The sequence below is a fragment of the Gymnoscopelus braueri genome (genome assembly GCF_963280865.1).
Source record: "Gymnoscopelus braueri genome assembly, chromosome: 23".
Taxonomy (NCBI): Eukaryota; Metazoa; Chordata; class Actinopteri; order Myctophiformes; family Myctophidae; genus Gymnoscopelus; species Gymnoscopelus braueri.
In genome coordinates this window covers 7,755,395-7,772,099 of record NC_137625.1, presented here as the reverse complement: position 1 = coordinate 7,772,099, position 16,705 = coordinate 7,755,395, and positions in this window count along the sequence as shown.

The following is a 16,705-nucleotide window of genomic DNA, read 5'->3' as shown; positions in this document are numbered from 1 at the left end:
CTCCGCTCCCTGGCTAAACTCTCCCAGATCAACACTGGACAGAACAGAGCTGTCATAACCAGGACCCTCCCACTCTCCACCCACTGCTCCACCCACTCTCCACCCACTGCTCCACCCACTCCCCACCAACTGCTCCAGCACTCACAGAGTCACATATGGGTACATGCACCCAGATCACTGCTGGAAACTAGGTATATTTACTCAAGTACTGTACTTGAGTAACATTTTTAGGTACTTTTACTTTACTTGAATATTTCAGTTTTTGAGCGGTGCCCGCCGCTCCAACAAGTGACTGAGTGTGTTTGTCCGTATGAGCACGACCTCAACAGCCGCAGCTGATTGCAACACAAACATGCAACCAGTTACACTAATTAAACACAAACAAGACAGTGCAACACATGTGCCACTTAAAGACATGCACACACACACACACACACACACACACACACAGAGGCTGGCTCAGCACACTTGCGCGCACACACACAAACACTAAAATGACCGAACTACAATTTGAGTAAAAGTACTTTAAGTACTTAGAGTAACTAAAGTAACTAAAGTGACTAAAAAGTAACTACCGTGGGTAAAAAGTAATAAAAGTGTGTAAAAATACTTAAAAGTACTTAAACTGAGGGCCTGGGGGGCCACTGGTGGGCCATGAGGATATTGCAAGTGGGCCCTCAAATGATTGGCAAAAAACTAAGATTTTTATGATAAAATAACATGAATATTAATATGTATTAATACATTAATAAATGAAACAATAATGTTACAAAAATGTCATGGTATTCTTTCTTTAGAATTTTCATTGTGATACTGAACTGAAAACTGAAAGTATACTATGTTAGTTCCACTGATCCAAGCCCAAACACAATCGATGTATTGATCATTAAAATTAAAATGCACGCGGCCCACACATCTCACCACTTAACACATCTGACCACTTAACACGACTGCCATTCGGCTACCGTGTTAAAGGGTAAGACCACTTTGGTAGAGGTTTGGGTTGTGTAGTTACCTTGCCATGATGTAACTCCAAAGGTGGGCAAGAAATACAAAATAATTGCTCCATTGATTAGAAATTGATAATTCAAAATATGCTCCTCATTGACTTACATTGTACGGTAAAACAGCTCTCAAAGTCACTCTTTTAGCACATAAACGAACGCAAACAAAGTTGATTCAGACAATATAGAACATCACCAAACCCAGTACTGTTTGTTTTTTTAAATAAAAATGTCAACTTCCTGTTGATTTTGCCATTTTTAATAAGTAGAAAACCTGGACTGGATCCACGGATCCGGATCCAGATCTTCAAATAGTAAAATCAACAGGAAGTTGACATTTTTATAAAAAAAACAAACAGTACTGGGTTTGGTGATGCTCTATATTGCCTGAATCAGCTATGTTTGGGTTCATTTATGTGCTAAAAGAGTGACTTTGAGAGCTGTTTTACCGTACAATGTAAGTCAATGAGGAGCATATTTTGAATTATCAATTTCTAATCAATGGAGCAATTATTTTTTATTTCTTGCCCACCTTTGGAGTTACATCATGGCAAGGTAACTACACAACCCAAACCTCTACCAAAGTGGTCTTACCCTTTAAGTGGTCAGATGGGTGGGCCGCGAACACTTTGGTGATTTCCGAGTGGGCTCTGATGCAGAAAAGGTTGAGAACCGCTGTTTCGTCCCTATAGTCTAGAGGAAAAAGGGATGCAACATAAACAGGGAGTGAAACCCATTTTTATTAATAGCTTAAGATATTTACAGAAAATGAAATACTTCATATATACTTCAAATCATATAGGACACACGGAGCAACTCAGGGAAACAAACATAACAGTCCTAAACCTAAGCTTTGAGTTTTAAACACTAACCTGACAAACACAACATAAAGTACAATAAAATCCTACTTATTCTCTATTCTAATTTAATCTAACAAGATATGACTTAATACAAAAAGCTGGCTTCCGTGGCCCAGTGCTTGCACATAATAACACACAACGAAATGACTTAAGGACTCAAATACAGTAACTTAAATACTAATACAAAGAACACTAGGGGGGCGTTCGGATATATGCACCAAGAATGTGCCCAGTTTTCTGAGTGCACGGGCGGTGACGTCATAGAGCGCACTGAGTTCTTCCGATTTACGAACGAAGATTTTTGAATCATCATTGAATCTGTGAACGATGGATTTTCACCGCCTGGAAGCGCTCGAGACTAGACTCACTGGAAAAAACAGCTTCTGAGTTAGGGTCGCTCAGTGTGGGCACTCAGTGCACTGAGGGCGCAGCGCACTCAATTTTCTAACGACACCGCACCAAGTGCACTCAATAACCGAACGCCCAGAGGGAAAACCAGTGTGCTCAGTGCATATATCCGAACGCGCCCTAAGTGTGTGTGGGTGGACAGCACTACTGCAAGTGCTGCCAAAGACCACAGGTGTTCACAGATCTTAAATAGTCTTCTCCAGTCTTCTCAACCCCATCACCAGGAGCTAGGGTGATTGGCAGCCAGCAATCAGGTGATGGTCAGCACCTGGAAGTGAACACTCAAAACTCACACACAATCCCACACATGCACTGACACAAAACCCACACACACACTACCACACAGTCACACAATACTCAAACTCGTAACAACAGCTGTATTAACAGTAACAATTAAGGGCAACTGGGAATTGACAGAAAGACGAAAAGGGGGAAGGTTTAATCTTTATCATCTAGCCTACTTTGTCAGACTGTGCGAGTCGAGTTGAATTGAGTCTACATGTCATATTGCGTGACAATAATCTACAACCTTCGTCAGCCAACGAATGCCATGGGCAATGTTTTACCTCAGCAAAAACAAAAAGGGGGACAGGAGGAAAATGTGGACCCCGGTCTTGAGTGAGCCATTTTTCATGAAACTGTCTGCACACACAGACCAGCAGATAGGGATCGATTCACATTTCACTGTGATTTAACGCATGAAACCTGTCAAATCGCCACAGTAATTTCCCCCGGTGAAAGTAGCGGTTTCTGTTAACCCATTTTGGGCGGGAACCCCTATTTGTAACGATACCTTTCAAGACGGGAACCCCTTTTGGGGTTCTTGTTGCTATGTACAGTATATAGTAACATAAACATTTTTGTAATTTTTTAATACATATTTGAAGTTTTTCAGAAAACATAGGTCAGGATTTAAAAGGCGTTTTTAGAATCGGCCTCAGGTCTAAATGGGTCAAAACACACACACACAAAGAAAATGACCTTCCATTTATTTTGATGTGTTGGTAGCGGTTATATAAACGGTCTCAGTTTGACTAGCCTACAATAGCATGGATGGGCTGGTAGCCATCCTTATCCCTGTCACACTGAACCACCAGAGATGCTTAAGATGAAGGATTTTGTCACATTTACTGTACAGTATATGTCACGGTGTTGAAATGTAGTCTGGGATGATGCAACTTGTATTAAGGTCAGGTGTAGTTGTGGAAAAGCAGTGGTGTAAAGTAACTAAGTACGCCTACATGTACTCAAGTACCACCCGTGGAGTGCCATAAAAAAATCCACAAGGGGCGCTCTAACGCAACTTAGGAATGATCCTACAACCCTTTAAAAGGGAATGGACGGATGTGACGTCATCCCAAAAAAACTGACGCGCATCCGCCCCAATGATGGGATCTTGAGAAAAAGGTCCATATCTCTGAGCGCTTTGGATAAAAGCTCTATATAAATGCACCATTTACCAGGTCTTTTTACAGTGGTCAAAACAAGCCATTTTCGACGGGCGATCTCTCTGCAATGGCGGATGGCGGTAGAAATGTTATTGTTCCAGTCGTTAGACGGGACCCTTGGCCATCGCCCAGACACCTTTAGTTTACATCCAGGTCCTCGTTGTGGCTTCTGCACCTCTAAAAAGATCGCCGGTAAAAAACGCTGGCACTGACTGGCTGTACCCTGTTTTTAAAAACCTCTGGCACTCAATGTGTTAAAATAGGCCTCTTGATCTGTGTATCTGTGCTGTTTTAAATCAAAGTGTGGTATATGAGCTGAGCATTTTTATAAAAAAGTAATTTTCCGGATCCAGATCTTCAAATAGTAAAATCAACAGGAAGTTGACATTTTTATAAAAAAAACAAACAGTACTGGGTTTGGTGATGCTCTATATTGCCTGAATCAGCTATGTTTGGGTTCATTTATGTGCTAAAAGAGTGACTTTGAGAGCTGTTTTACCGTACAATGTAAGTCAATGAGGAGCATATTTTGAATTATCAATTTCTAATCAATGGAGCAATTATTTTTTATTTCTTGCCCACCTTTGGAGTTACATCATGGCAAGGTAACTACACAACCCAAACCTCTACCAAAGTGGTCTTACCCTTTAAGTGGTCAGATGGGTGGGCCGCGAACACTTTGGTGATTTCCGAGTGGGCTCTGATGCAGAAAAGGTTGAGAACCGCTGTTTCGTCCCTATAGTCTAGAGGAAAAAGGGATGCAACATAAACAGGGAGTGAAACCCATTTTTATTAATAGCTTAAGATATTTACAGAAAATGAAATACTTCATATATACTTCAAATCATATAGGACACACGGAGCAACTCAGGGAAACAAACATAACAGTCCTAAACCTAAGCTTTGAGTTTTAAACACTAACCTGACAAACACAACATAAAGTACAATAAAATCCTACTTATTCTCTATTCTAATTTAATCTAACAAGATATGACTTAATACAAAAAGCTGGCTTCCGTGGCCCAGTGCTTGCACATAATAACACACAACGAAATGACTTAAGGACTCAAATACAGTAACTTAAATACTAATACAAAGAACACTAGGGGGGCGTTCGGATATATGCACCAAGAATGTGCCCAGTTTTCTGAGTGCACGGGCGGTGACGTCATAGAGCGCACTGAGTTCTTCCGATTTACGAACGAAGATTTTTGAATCATCATTGAATCTGTGAACGATGGATTTTCACCGCCTGGAAGCGCTCGAGACTAGACTCACTGGAAAAAACAGCTTCTGAGTTAGGGTCGCTCAGTGTGGGCACTCAGTGCACTGAGGGCGCAGCGCACTCAATTTTCTAACGACACCGCACCAAGTGCACTCAATAACCGAACGCCCAGAGGGAAAACCAGTGTGCTCAGTGCATATATCCGAACGCGCCCTAAGTGTTTGTGGGTGGACAGCACTACTGCAAGTGCTGCCAAAGACCACAGGTGTTCACAGATCTTAAATAGTCTTCTCCAGTCTTCTCAACCCCATCACCAGGAGCTAGGGTGATTGGCAGCCAGCAATCAGGTGATGGTCAGCACCTGGAAGTGAACACTCAAAACTCACACACAATCCCACACATGCACTGACACAAAACCCACACACACACTACCACACAGTCACACAATACTCAAACTCGTAACAACAGCTGTATTAACAGTAACAATTAAGGGCAACTGGGAATTGACAGAAAGACGAAAAGGGGGAAGGTTTAATCTTTATCATCTAGCCTACTTTGTCAGACTGTGCGAGTCGAGTTGAATTGAGTCTACATGTCATATTGCGTGACAATAATCTACAACCTTCGTCAGCCAACGAATGCCATGGGCAATGTTTTACCTCAGCAAAAACAAAAAGGGGGACAGGAGGAAAATGTGGACCCCGGTCTTGAGTGAGCCATTTTTCATGAAACTGTCTGCACACACAGACCAGCAGATAGGGATCGATTCACATTTCACTGTGATTTAACGCATGAAACCTGTCAAATCGCCACAGTAATTTCCCCCGGTGAAAGTAGCGGTTTCTGTTAACCCATTTTGGGCGGGAACCCCTATTTGTAACGATACCTTTCAAGACGGGAACCCCTTTTGGGGTTCTTGTTGCTATGTACAGTATATAGTAACATAAACATTTTTGTAATTTTTTAATACATATTTGAAGTTTTTCAGAAAACATAGGTCAGGATTTAAAAGGCGTTTTTAGAATCGGCCTCAGGTCTAAATGGGTCAAAACACACACACACAAAGAAAATGACCTTCCATTTATTTTGATGTGTTGGTAGCGGTTATATAAACGGTCTCAGTTTGACTAGCCTACAATAGCATGGATGGGCTGGTAGCCATCCTTATCCCTGTCACACTGAACCACCAGAGATGCTTAAGATGAAGGATTTTGTCACATTTACTGTACAGTATATGTCACGGTGTTGAAATGTAGTCTGGGATGATGCAACTTGTATTAAGGTCAGGTGTAGTTGTGGAAAAGCAGTGGTGTAAAGTAACTAAGTACGCCTACATGTACTCAAGTACCACCCGTGGAGTGCCATAAAAAAATCCACAAGGGGCGCTCTAACGCAACTTAGGAATGATCCTACAACCCTTTAAAAGGGAATGGACGGATGTGACGTCATCCCAAAAAAACTGACGCGCATCCGCCCCAATGATGGGATCTTGAGAAAAAGGTCCATATCTCTGAGCGCTTTGGATAAAAGCTCTATATAAATGCACCATTTACCAGGTCTTTTTACAGTGGTCAAAACAAGCCATTTTCGACGGGCGATCTCTCTGCAATGGCGGATGGCGGTAGAAATGTTATTGTTCCAGTCGTTAGACGGGACCCTTGGCCATCGCCCAGACACCTTTAGTTTACATCCAGGTCCTCGTTGTGGCTTCTGCACCTCTAAAAAGATCGCCGGTAAAAAACGCTGGCACTGACTGGCTGTACCCTGTTTTTAAAAACCTCTGGCACTCAATGTGTTAAAATAGGCCTCTTGATCTGTGTATCTGTGCTGTTTTAAATCAAAGTGTGGTATATGAGCTGAGCATTTTTATAAAAAAGTAATTTTCCGGATCCAGATCTTCAAATAGTAAAATCAACAGGAAGTTGACATTTTTATAAAAAAAACAAACAGTACTGGGTTTGGTGATGCTCTATATTGCCTGAATCAGCTATGTTTGGGTTCATTTATGTGCTAAAAGAGTGACTTTGAGAGCTGTTTTACCGTACAATGTAAGTCAATGAGGAGCATATTTTGAATTATCAATTTCTAATCAATGGAGCAATTATTTTTTATTTCTTGCCCACCTTTGGAGTTACATCATGGCAAGGTAACTACACAACCCAAACCTCTACCAAAGTGGTCTTACCCTTTAAGTGGTCAGATGGGTGGGCCGCGAACACTTTGGTGATTTCCGAGTGGGCTCTGATGCAGAAAAGGTTGAGAACCGCTGTTTCGTCCCTATAGTCTAGAGGAAAAAGGGATGCAACATAAACAGGGAGTGAAACCCATTTTTATTAATAGCTTAAGATATTTACAGAAAATGAAATACTTCATATATACTTCAAATCATATAGGACACACGGAGCAACTCAGGGAAACAAACATAACAGTCCTAAACCTAAGCTTTGAGTTTTAAACACTAACCTGACAAACACAACATAAAGTACAATAAAATCCTACTTATTCTCTATTCTAATTTAATCTAACAAGATATGACTTAATACAAAAAGCTGGCTTCCGTGGCCCAGTGCTTGCACATAATAACACACAACGAAATGACTTAAGGACTCAAATACAGTAACTTAAATACTAATACAAAGAACACTAGGGGGGCGTTCGGATATATGCACCAAGAATGTGCCCAGTTTTCTGAGTGCACGGGCGGTGACGTCATAGAGCGCACTGAGTTCTTCCGATTTACGAACGAAGATTTTTGAATCATCATTGAATCTGTGAACGATGGATTTTCACCGCCTGGAAGCGCTCGAGACTAGACTCACTGGAAAAAACAGCTTCTGAGTTAGGGTCGCTCAGTGTGGGCACTCAGTGCACTGAGGGCGCAGCGCACTCAATTTTCTAACGACACCGCACCAAGTGCACTCAATAACCGAACGCCCAGAGGGAAAACCAGTGTGCTCAGTGCATATATCCGAACGCGCCCTAAGTGTTTGTGGGTGGACAGCACTACTGCAAGTGCTGCCAAAGACCACAGGTGTTCACAGATCTTAAATAGTCTTCTCCAGTCTTCTCAACCCCATCACCAGGAGCTAGGGTGATTGGCAGCCAGCAATCAGGTGATGGTCAGCACCTGGAAGTGAACACTCAAAACTCACACACAATCCCACACATGCACTGACACAAAACCCACACACACACTACCACACAGTCACACAATACTCAAACTCGTAACAACAGCTGTATTAACAGTAACAATTAAGGGCAACTGGGAATTGACAGAAAGACGAAAAGGGGGAAGGTTTAATCTTTATCATCTAGCCTACTTTGTCAGACTGTGCGAGTCGAGTTGAATTGAGTCTACATGTCATATTGCGTGACAATAATCTACAACCTTCGTCAGCCAACGAATGCCATGGGCAATGTTTTACCTCAGCAAAAACAAAAAGGGGGACAGGAGGAAAATGTGGACCCCGGTCTTGAGTGAGCCATTTTTCATGAAACTGTCTGCACACACAGACCAGCAGATAGGGATCGATTCACATTTCACTGTGATTTAACGCATGAAACCTGTCAAATCGCCACAGTAATTTCCCCCGGTGAAAGTAGCGGTTTCTGTTAACCCATTTTGGGCGGGAACCCCTATTTGTAACGATACCTTTCAAGACGGGAACCCCTTTTGGGGTTCTTGTTGCTATGTACAGTATATAGTAACATAAACATTTTTGTAATTTTTTAATACATATTTGAAGTTTTTCAGAAAACATAGGTCAGGATTTAAAAGGCGTTTTTAGAATCGGCCTCAGGTCTAAATGGGTCAAAACACACACACACAAAGAAAATGACCTTCCATTTATTTTGATGTGTTGGTAGCGGTTATATAAACGGTCTCAGTTTGACTAGCCTACAATAGCATGGATGGGCTGGTAGCCATCCTTATCCCTGTCACACTGAACCACCAGAGATGCTTAAGATGAAGGATTTTGTCACATTTACTGTACAGTATATGTCACGGTGTTGAAATGTAGTCTGGGATGATGCAACTTGTATTAAGGTCAGGTGTAGTTGTGGAAAAGCAGTGGTGTAAAGTAACTAAGTACGCCTACATGTACTCAAGTACCACCCGTGGAGTGCCATAAAAAAATCCACAAGGGGCGCTCTAACGCAACTTAGGAATGATCCTACAACCCTTTAAAAGGGAATGGACGGATGTGACGTCATCCCAAAAAAACTGACGCGCATCCGCCCCAATGATGGGATCTTGAGAAAAAGGTCCATATCTCTGAGCGCTTTGGATAAAAGCTCTATATAAATGCACCATTTACCAGGTCTTTTTACAGTGGTCAAAACAAGCCATTTTCGACGGGCGATCTCTCTGCAATGGCGGATGGCGGTAGAAATGTTATTGTTCCAGTCGTTAGACGGGACCCTTGGCCATCGCCCAGACACCTTTAGTTTACATCCAGGTCCTCGTTGTGGCTTCTGCACCTCTAAAAAGATCGCCGGTAAAAAACGCTGGCACTGACTGGCTGTACCCTGTTTTTAAAAACCTCTGGCACTCAATGTGTTAAAATAGGCCTCTTGATCTGTGTATCTGTGCTGTTTTAAATCAAAGTGTGGTATATGAGCTGAGCATTTTTATAAAAAAGTAATTTTATTTTATTCTGAAGAATATTATGTTTTCATAAGCGCAACCTGTCGGTCTACTCCTGTGGTTCACAACATTTGATCCACTTGCAAATCTGGAAAATGTTCATTCATGGCCCACCCACCTGACCCCTGACCTTAACCCAATAAGACCTGGAACGCATCTGTGTCGCTTTTTGATTTGAGCTAGTGACCGAGTGCCGCGCTACGAGCTTGTAGATCTGCTATTTTTGAAAAATCGTGAAAATGTGTGCAAATCTTTGAATATTATGTATTTTTTAAAGCGAACATTTGTAACTAAAATCGTTGCTTCTGGGGTGTCCCTGGAACAACATATTTTGAGATGGGGGTCCGTGGCCAAATACATATAAATGTTGGGGTCCTTGACATTAAAAAGTTTGAGAACCACTGACATAGAAACATACGTTTTTTTCAAAAAACTGTTAGGATTTAGAAGACATTTTGTTGAATCGGACTAGAATCAATTGTGTTCCAGCTTGGATCAATGGAACCAACGTAGTATACTGTAAGTTCTCATTTATCGGTATCACAATGAAATATCTTTTTTTTAAAGGTTTTATAGAAAAAAATGCCATGACATTTCTTTTACATTCAATTATATTATATTCATTATGAATTGTCAATTGTCAATAAAATGAGTGTTTTGCCAATTATTTGGGGGCCCCAGCCCACAGGCTGGGAATCACTGACCTCACCTGACCTACTAGGCCTACATATAGCTAACCAGTACTAGTAACCACCAGAGGGGGGCAGTGTGGACTTAATTTGAGGTAAGGCGCAACTGTATCAGAGATTGAGAGAAGGACTAGTTATTTCAGTTTTTATATCGTCTCTGTCAGGTGGAAACCTCATATGTCCAAAACGTACTTTTCAGGATTCAAATTCTAAAACATCAAAAGTGTCAGATCGAGATCAAAACGCTGCACACTCAGCGTTTTGAGCTTGTCGATCTGCCCCCAGCAAAATGTGGCTGTTCAAAAATAGCAGATATACAAGCTCATGTATTGCAGATGGGGGGTCCGTGGCCAAATACATATCAATTTGGGGGTCCTTGACATGAAGAAGTTTGAGAACCAATGGTGTCAACAGATCTGCCTGGTGCTCTGCTCTGCATTGTTGTAGGGCGTAGGCTATAGCTCAGAGGCTCCTGGTGTCCAACAGTAGGCCTAATACAAATCATAGAATACAGCTTTTTTTGATTTCCAAACTAGTTCTGTTCTACTACTCTATGGCTATCAAAAAGTGATCTGCCCCTGTTTGATGAGACGTGTGTGTGTGTGTGTGTGTGTGTGTGTGTGTGTGTGTGTGTGTGTGTGTGTGTGTGTGTGTGTGTGTGTGTGTGTGTGTGTGTGTGTGTGTGTGTGTGTGTGTGTGCGTGTGTGTGTGTGTGTGTGTGTGTGTGTGTGTGTGTGAGTGTGAAAACTGGTATTTTATATTTTTTTATAAATGCAATACATTTTTAAAACGATGCGTTCATGATTTGAGGCATTTTGTTCCAAACATGTGTATTGCAAAAATTGACCTGCTGGTGGCGCTATAACAGGGCCTAGTGGGAATGTGTGCAAAATTTCACAGAAATTGCACGGCTGTTTTGATGATTTGAGGAATTTTGTTCAAAACTGACCAATCCTGCAAACTTTGGAAGCTAATCTTAGCCAATCGGGATGGAATATGAAAAATTGGACGGATCCGTCTTGCTCACATAGACACTGTGTATCTCTCTAGTCTATAGCAAAAGTAGCAGATCTCCAAGCTTGAAACACGTCGCTTGTATATCTGCTTTTTTAGATACTTTTGTGACGCTGTAGTATGATCAAGTAGAGGGCATTAATTTACAAAAAAAAACACAAAAGGTTAGAATATGGAGATGTGGAGAATATGGAGGTTTCTGCCCGACAACAATGATTTATTATTAGTGAAGATCTAAGGTGTTCTGTTCTGTGTGCAACCAGATGTTCAATGGTCTCCTGAGTACGTTTTAACAGCGGGCGACTCTCGGCGATCGCCGGGCGACATCGTCCAAAAGATAAAGAAAATCCATCTTTCATCGCCCCCCCGCCCACTTCGCCCTATCGCCAGTAGTCGCCGGCTCTCATAGACATATAATGCACTTCCGGAAAATACTATCCTGATCGCCCGCTGTTAAAGTGTTTCCCAACCTGGGGTCCAGGCTCCCCTTGGGGGCGTGATGCTGTTGTTTGTTTTGGAGGTAGTCCAACATTTTAAACATGTTGCAGAAAATAACTTGTTTCATCCACTTTCAACTTGGAATCCCCTATTTTGGGTCGTATTGTAAAAAAATTACTTTATCAAAAAGTTGTACTAAAAATATCTACGAGCTTGTACATCGGCAGTAAGCAAGGTAAACACATACATACACCAAATGCAGAGTGCCTCAGTAATCTAGGATCATAGGTAAACCAAGAAAACTAGCGTCAGTCTAATCAACATAATACAAAAGAAATACTAATCTGTACATAGAAACTATAGAAAATATAGGATGCCAGGTAAACAAATGAACCTGGCATCTGTCCAAATAACATGCTATCTAAATAACATTTTAACCGTTGCATAAAGACTGCACGGCCGTCAAGGGAACCACTGTTGTGAAGGCTCACACGGGGCCAGCCGATTTGTTGAGGAGTGCAGTCTGCCGAGCAGAGCCTCAAGAAGCCATGCAGCCTCCTATTTCCGTCCCAGTATGTGGGCCCTCTCTGTCTTGACACGTCGCATGCTCTCTCCCTGGTGGTCTGCACTGATGTTGACTCAACTGATAAACCTTATCTCACCTACCCATCACCTCTCTTTCTCTCTCTTTCTCTCTCTCTCTCACATACTGTACAATACACACTCATGTATACACACAAGGTGTTGCACTTGCGGCCTTGCACGCATGCAAACAACAGCACACGTACCATCAAGAAGCTATACTGTACTTTTACGCAACTGAAGAAAGTGCACTTCCACATCAAGCAGAGCTTCATTAAACCACTAAGACCTGAGAACAATTCTATAAATGCCTTCTAAACCAGTAGTTCCAAACCTTTTCATGCCAAGGACCCCCCAAATTGATATATATTTGGCCATGGCCAGTTTTCACTACTTTTACTTCTACTCCACTACATCTCAGAGGCAAATATTGTACTTTTTACTCTAATACAATTATTTGAGAACTTTAGTTACAATTCACTTTGTAGATTTTTATTATTATTACAAAACATACATTAACCACTTCCACCGTATATACTGTACATTTCGCCGATCTGCAAGCTCACAAAGCGTCGCAATGTGACGTGTTTTGTGCTTGTAGATCGGCTATTTTTACTACTTTTGATTTTTAAGTGAATTTTAAGTGAAAGTCAAAGTGGTTTTCCTTTTCCTGAAAAGTAACAGTTTTGGACACACAGTATGAGGTTTCCACCCGACAGATAAGATAAGATGAGAGACGATATTATAATCATATTTATTTCATCATCCACATGGATGGATAGGCTAAAGTATCTTAAAATAGGCCTCTTGATCTGCGTATCTGTGCTGTTTAAATCAAAGTGTGGTATGATCTGAACACTTTTATAAAAGTAATTCCATTTTATTCTGGAGAATATGATCTGTTTTCATAAGCGCAACATTCCTAACCTTTTCTGGATCAGGGCCCACTTGAAAATCGGGAAAGTGTTCGTGGCCCACCCACCTGACCCCTTAACCATACAAGTAAAATACAACTAAATAATGTAAAATAATTAGGGCTGTAAAAATGTGTGCATTCACTCGGGATGATGAATTTGTGGAATCAATGCATAAATCTATTTTAATCAAGTTCTCAATTATTTGTATTTCTTCTCTCCTCTGTGTTCCCAAAGCATAACGCCACATCCCTGCACCGAGGGACACTCCTGCAGAAAATGGCACAGAACCACATGCCTGCAAGGAATCCGCGCACGTCTTCGATTGCAATCTGTGCGTGCGCGTACAAGGGAAAAGAAAACATCCATTATAGCAGAAGCTTTCCTTTAAGTAGCTCAGTTTTCGCTATCTTCACAGAGCCACTGAACCATCAAGGCCAGGGTACCAGCACTTGGCTAATTATTGGGTCTAATTCACGCAGCACACAGCCAAACGCCTTTTGTGAGACGGGACGTCATGCTTGTATGGCAGTGAACGCCGTTCTTCCCTTGAGGCACGGTTCGCTGGCTCTCAACCCTGCTGGTCTCTCAACCCTGCTGGTCTCTCCAGCTCCCCGTCGGGCCTGTACACAATAATAACACGTCCTTTGGTTTTTAATCTGTGGCTTTTTGTTTTGAGAGAATATTGGGAAATAACGTGTCGTTTCCGTGCAGGTCGGCGGAGGCGTGAAACATAAACAAATAGATGGAGAGAGGGGGATTTGGGGAGGAGGCCCGCCGCAGACTTTCCTCTAGCGGGACTGAGGGTTCCCTCATAACCGAATTCCTCAACCTTAAATCTGAGCTCTGAACACGTTCATAAAGTTAAAGACGCATTGATTAACCAGAAGGGCAAGGGTTGCACACCACCCATCCACCCACCATCAGGACCACTGCCCCTCGCAACCTGTTTCAATTAGCCTCCAAGTGAGCTAGGCTAATGTGCTAATGTCGGTCACCTCTGGCTAACAGCAGGCTCAGGTTTCCCCACCAAGTGCCAGGATTTAGATTGATACAGATTGATACTCGGTATCGATACTCATTAGAGTATCGTTTGGTATCAATTCCTCAAAGAAAATATCGATTTTTTTTTCTTTATTGTTGCAACAATGCTGTCAGGTGTAGAAAAAGGTGTAAAAGGTCATGACCAATTGCTGCTTGTACATCTTTTTTTAACATGTTTATTTAACAACATATTTTATATTCCTCTATTTTCATCCCCATACACACAAATGTTTTTTTAAATATGAGCTTGAAGTTCTGATATTTAAAATAGATATTAATTTAACAACACACATCTTCTCTTATGGCACCAAACCTTTTCAGATGGGGGTCCGTGACCAAATAATACATATCAATTTGACATGAAGATGTTTGAGAAACCACTGATTTACAGTAAGTGAGAGCTGGACACTGATAAGAAGCTATTAAAGGGGAATCTGGTGTCAAAATGACAGTGAAGAGAAGCTGATCCACCAAAGAAGCTCGCTCAGCCAAAGGTAAACACGCTCGCTAAGGCGCTGATTTGACCTTTGACTTCCTCTGACATTTTCTAAAGTGTCTGCCTCTCAGCGAGTGCATCGAGTAGACCCAGCTGTCAATTAAGGTCTGGTTATGGTCGCTGGTAAAGTGAAATCCCTTAAGGTTCCATTGCACCCGGGTCCAGTCAACTCCCTGACACTTGCTGTGCTGCCACTGCCTTCAGATTTGTTAAGTATCTGTGTTATTTTACATACATTTATTGTATCCTGATGTTTTCTATTTACCTACAATTAGTCTTAAATATGAAACCCAGTCCAATGCTATGATCATCATTGAAGTAGTAACAGGTGTGACAGTGCAATCACACTAGTAAGTAGCAGGTGTGATACTTTCCACAGCCACATGTAACTGAGTCACACTACTTCAGCCACACAGTTTTGTTCTCCTGCCTACACACTGTTTTTCTGTTCTACATAGAGCCTTGGAAACTATTGTCTTTTTACGGATATAAATCTGACATTCTTCAAGTGAAGTTCAAAAAAAGTTACGCCTTGTCCTCTTTTTTGGAGATGTGGATTTCTCGTTCGCTATCTGTCTAGTACTGTACAGATCCATGGTATAAGGGCAGAATACTTGCTCTGAAGTTTGAAGAACCAAAGAGACCAATTTGGGTGAGTGCATTGGGTGACCCGAACCGGAAAACTGTGTCGATCACAACAATTTTTACATCATTTGTCAAAGATGATTTAGAAAACAAATATTTTCTCAGCATTATATCCTGCTCAATGTAACAGAACCTGCCAAAAGAATAATGTACATCTAGAGATAATGCTAATATTTTATATTTTAATGAGAACACTTTCATTCACTCCAAGTGGATAAAATATTAAACATGTCTAATTTGTATGTTGTTACACCAGTATATTCCAAGCCTCATGTAGCCTCAGTGGCACAGGAGTTGCAGTATGTGTATGATTTGTATGCTGATGTTTCGAAGTTCGCTACCAGTGGTGTGCAGAACATTTTAATTCTGCATCCTATGCACTTAAAGGATGACTTATTTTTATCAATTACACATCCCATGAAGCCTTGAATTCATGGAGATTTCTTGGGTTTTGTCGCATTCCTAAGCCAATAATTTGATGACCGGCTCGACTCAAAGAGTCCCCTACTGAGTCTCCTATTGACCGATGACCTGGTCATCAAAGTATTGGCTCAGGAATGGGACAAAAACTAAAAAAATCTCCATGAATTCAAGGCTTCATGGGGTGTGTAATTGATAGAAAATAAGTAATGTTTTGGGTGAACTACTCCTTAAGTATTTAATTTTCATCAGTCTGTTATTTGTAAGCACTAGGTTCTTAGCTCACTACCAGTGCTTGGAACATTTGTATTATGAAAATGGGAGCTTTTGCATAATGAGTACTTTTACTTTTGGTACTTAAAGTGCATTTTGATGCCAATATGTTTGCCCTTTTCCTCAAGTACATTTTGAATACAGAACTTGTACTTGTAACAGGCTATTTCTACTATAGGGTATTGATACTTTTACTTAAGTAAAGCATGTCTGCGCTTCTTCCATCACTGGTCCTATGAGTTGTCACCAGTGCCTTCCATGCCCCTGTGGCATCAGGACTATGTCAGTGCTTCATCAACTGAAGATGTGTGGTTTGAAACCACACCACTGGGAACAAGTTCACATTGCCTATAAATCCCACAAGGTTAAGCATTGACTTGTCAATAATGGCTTCCATGCCTTTGTAGCTGAGATGTGTCGGGTTTGTAAACAGAAGGTTTGCGGTTCAAGATTGCGGTTTGGACCATTTTCACTGTCCATCAAAATTCTAAAAGGTGTATCTGTGGCACAACAAATATGTCAAGGGTTTATAAACAGAAGGTGCTCGGTTCAAAACTCAACTGCCTCAATACAACAACTAAAATCAACTGAAACTCA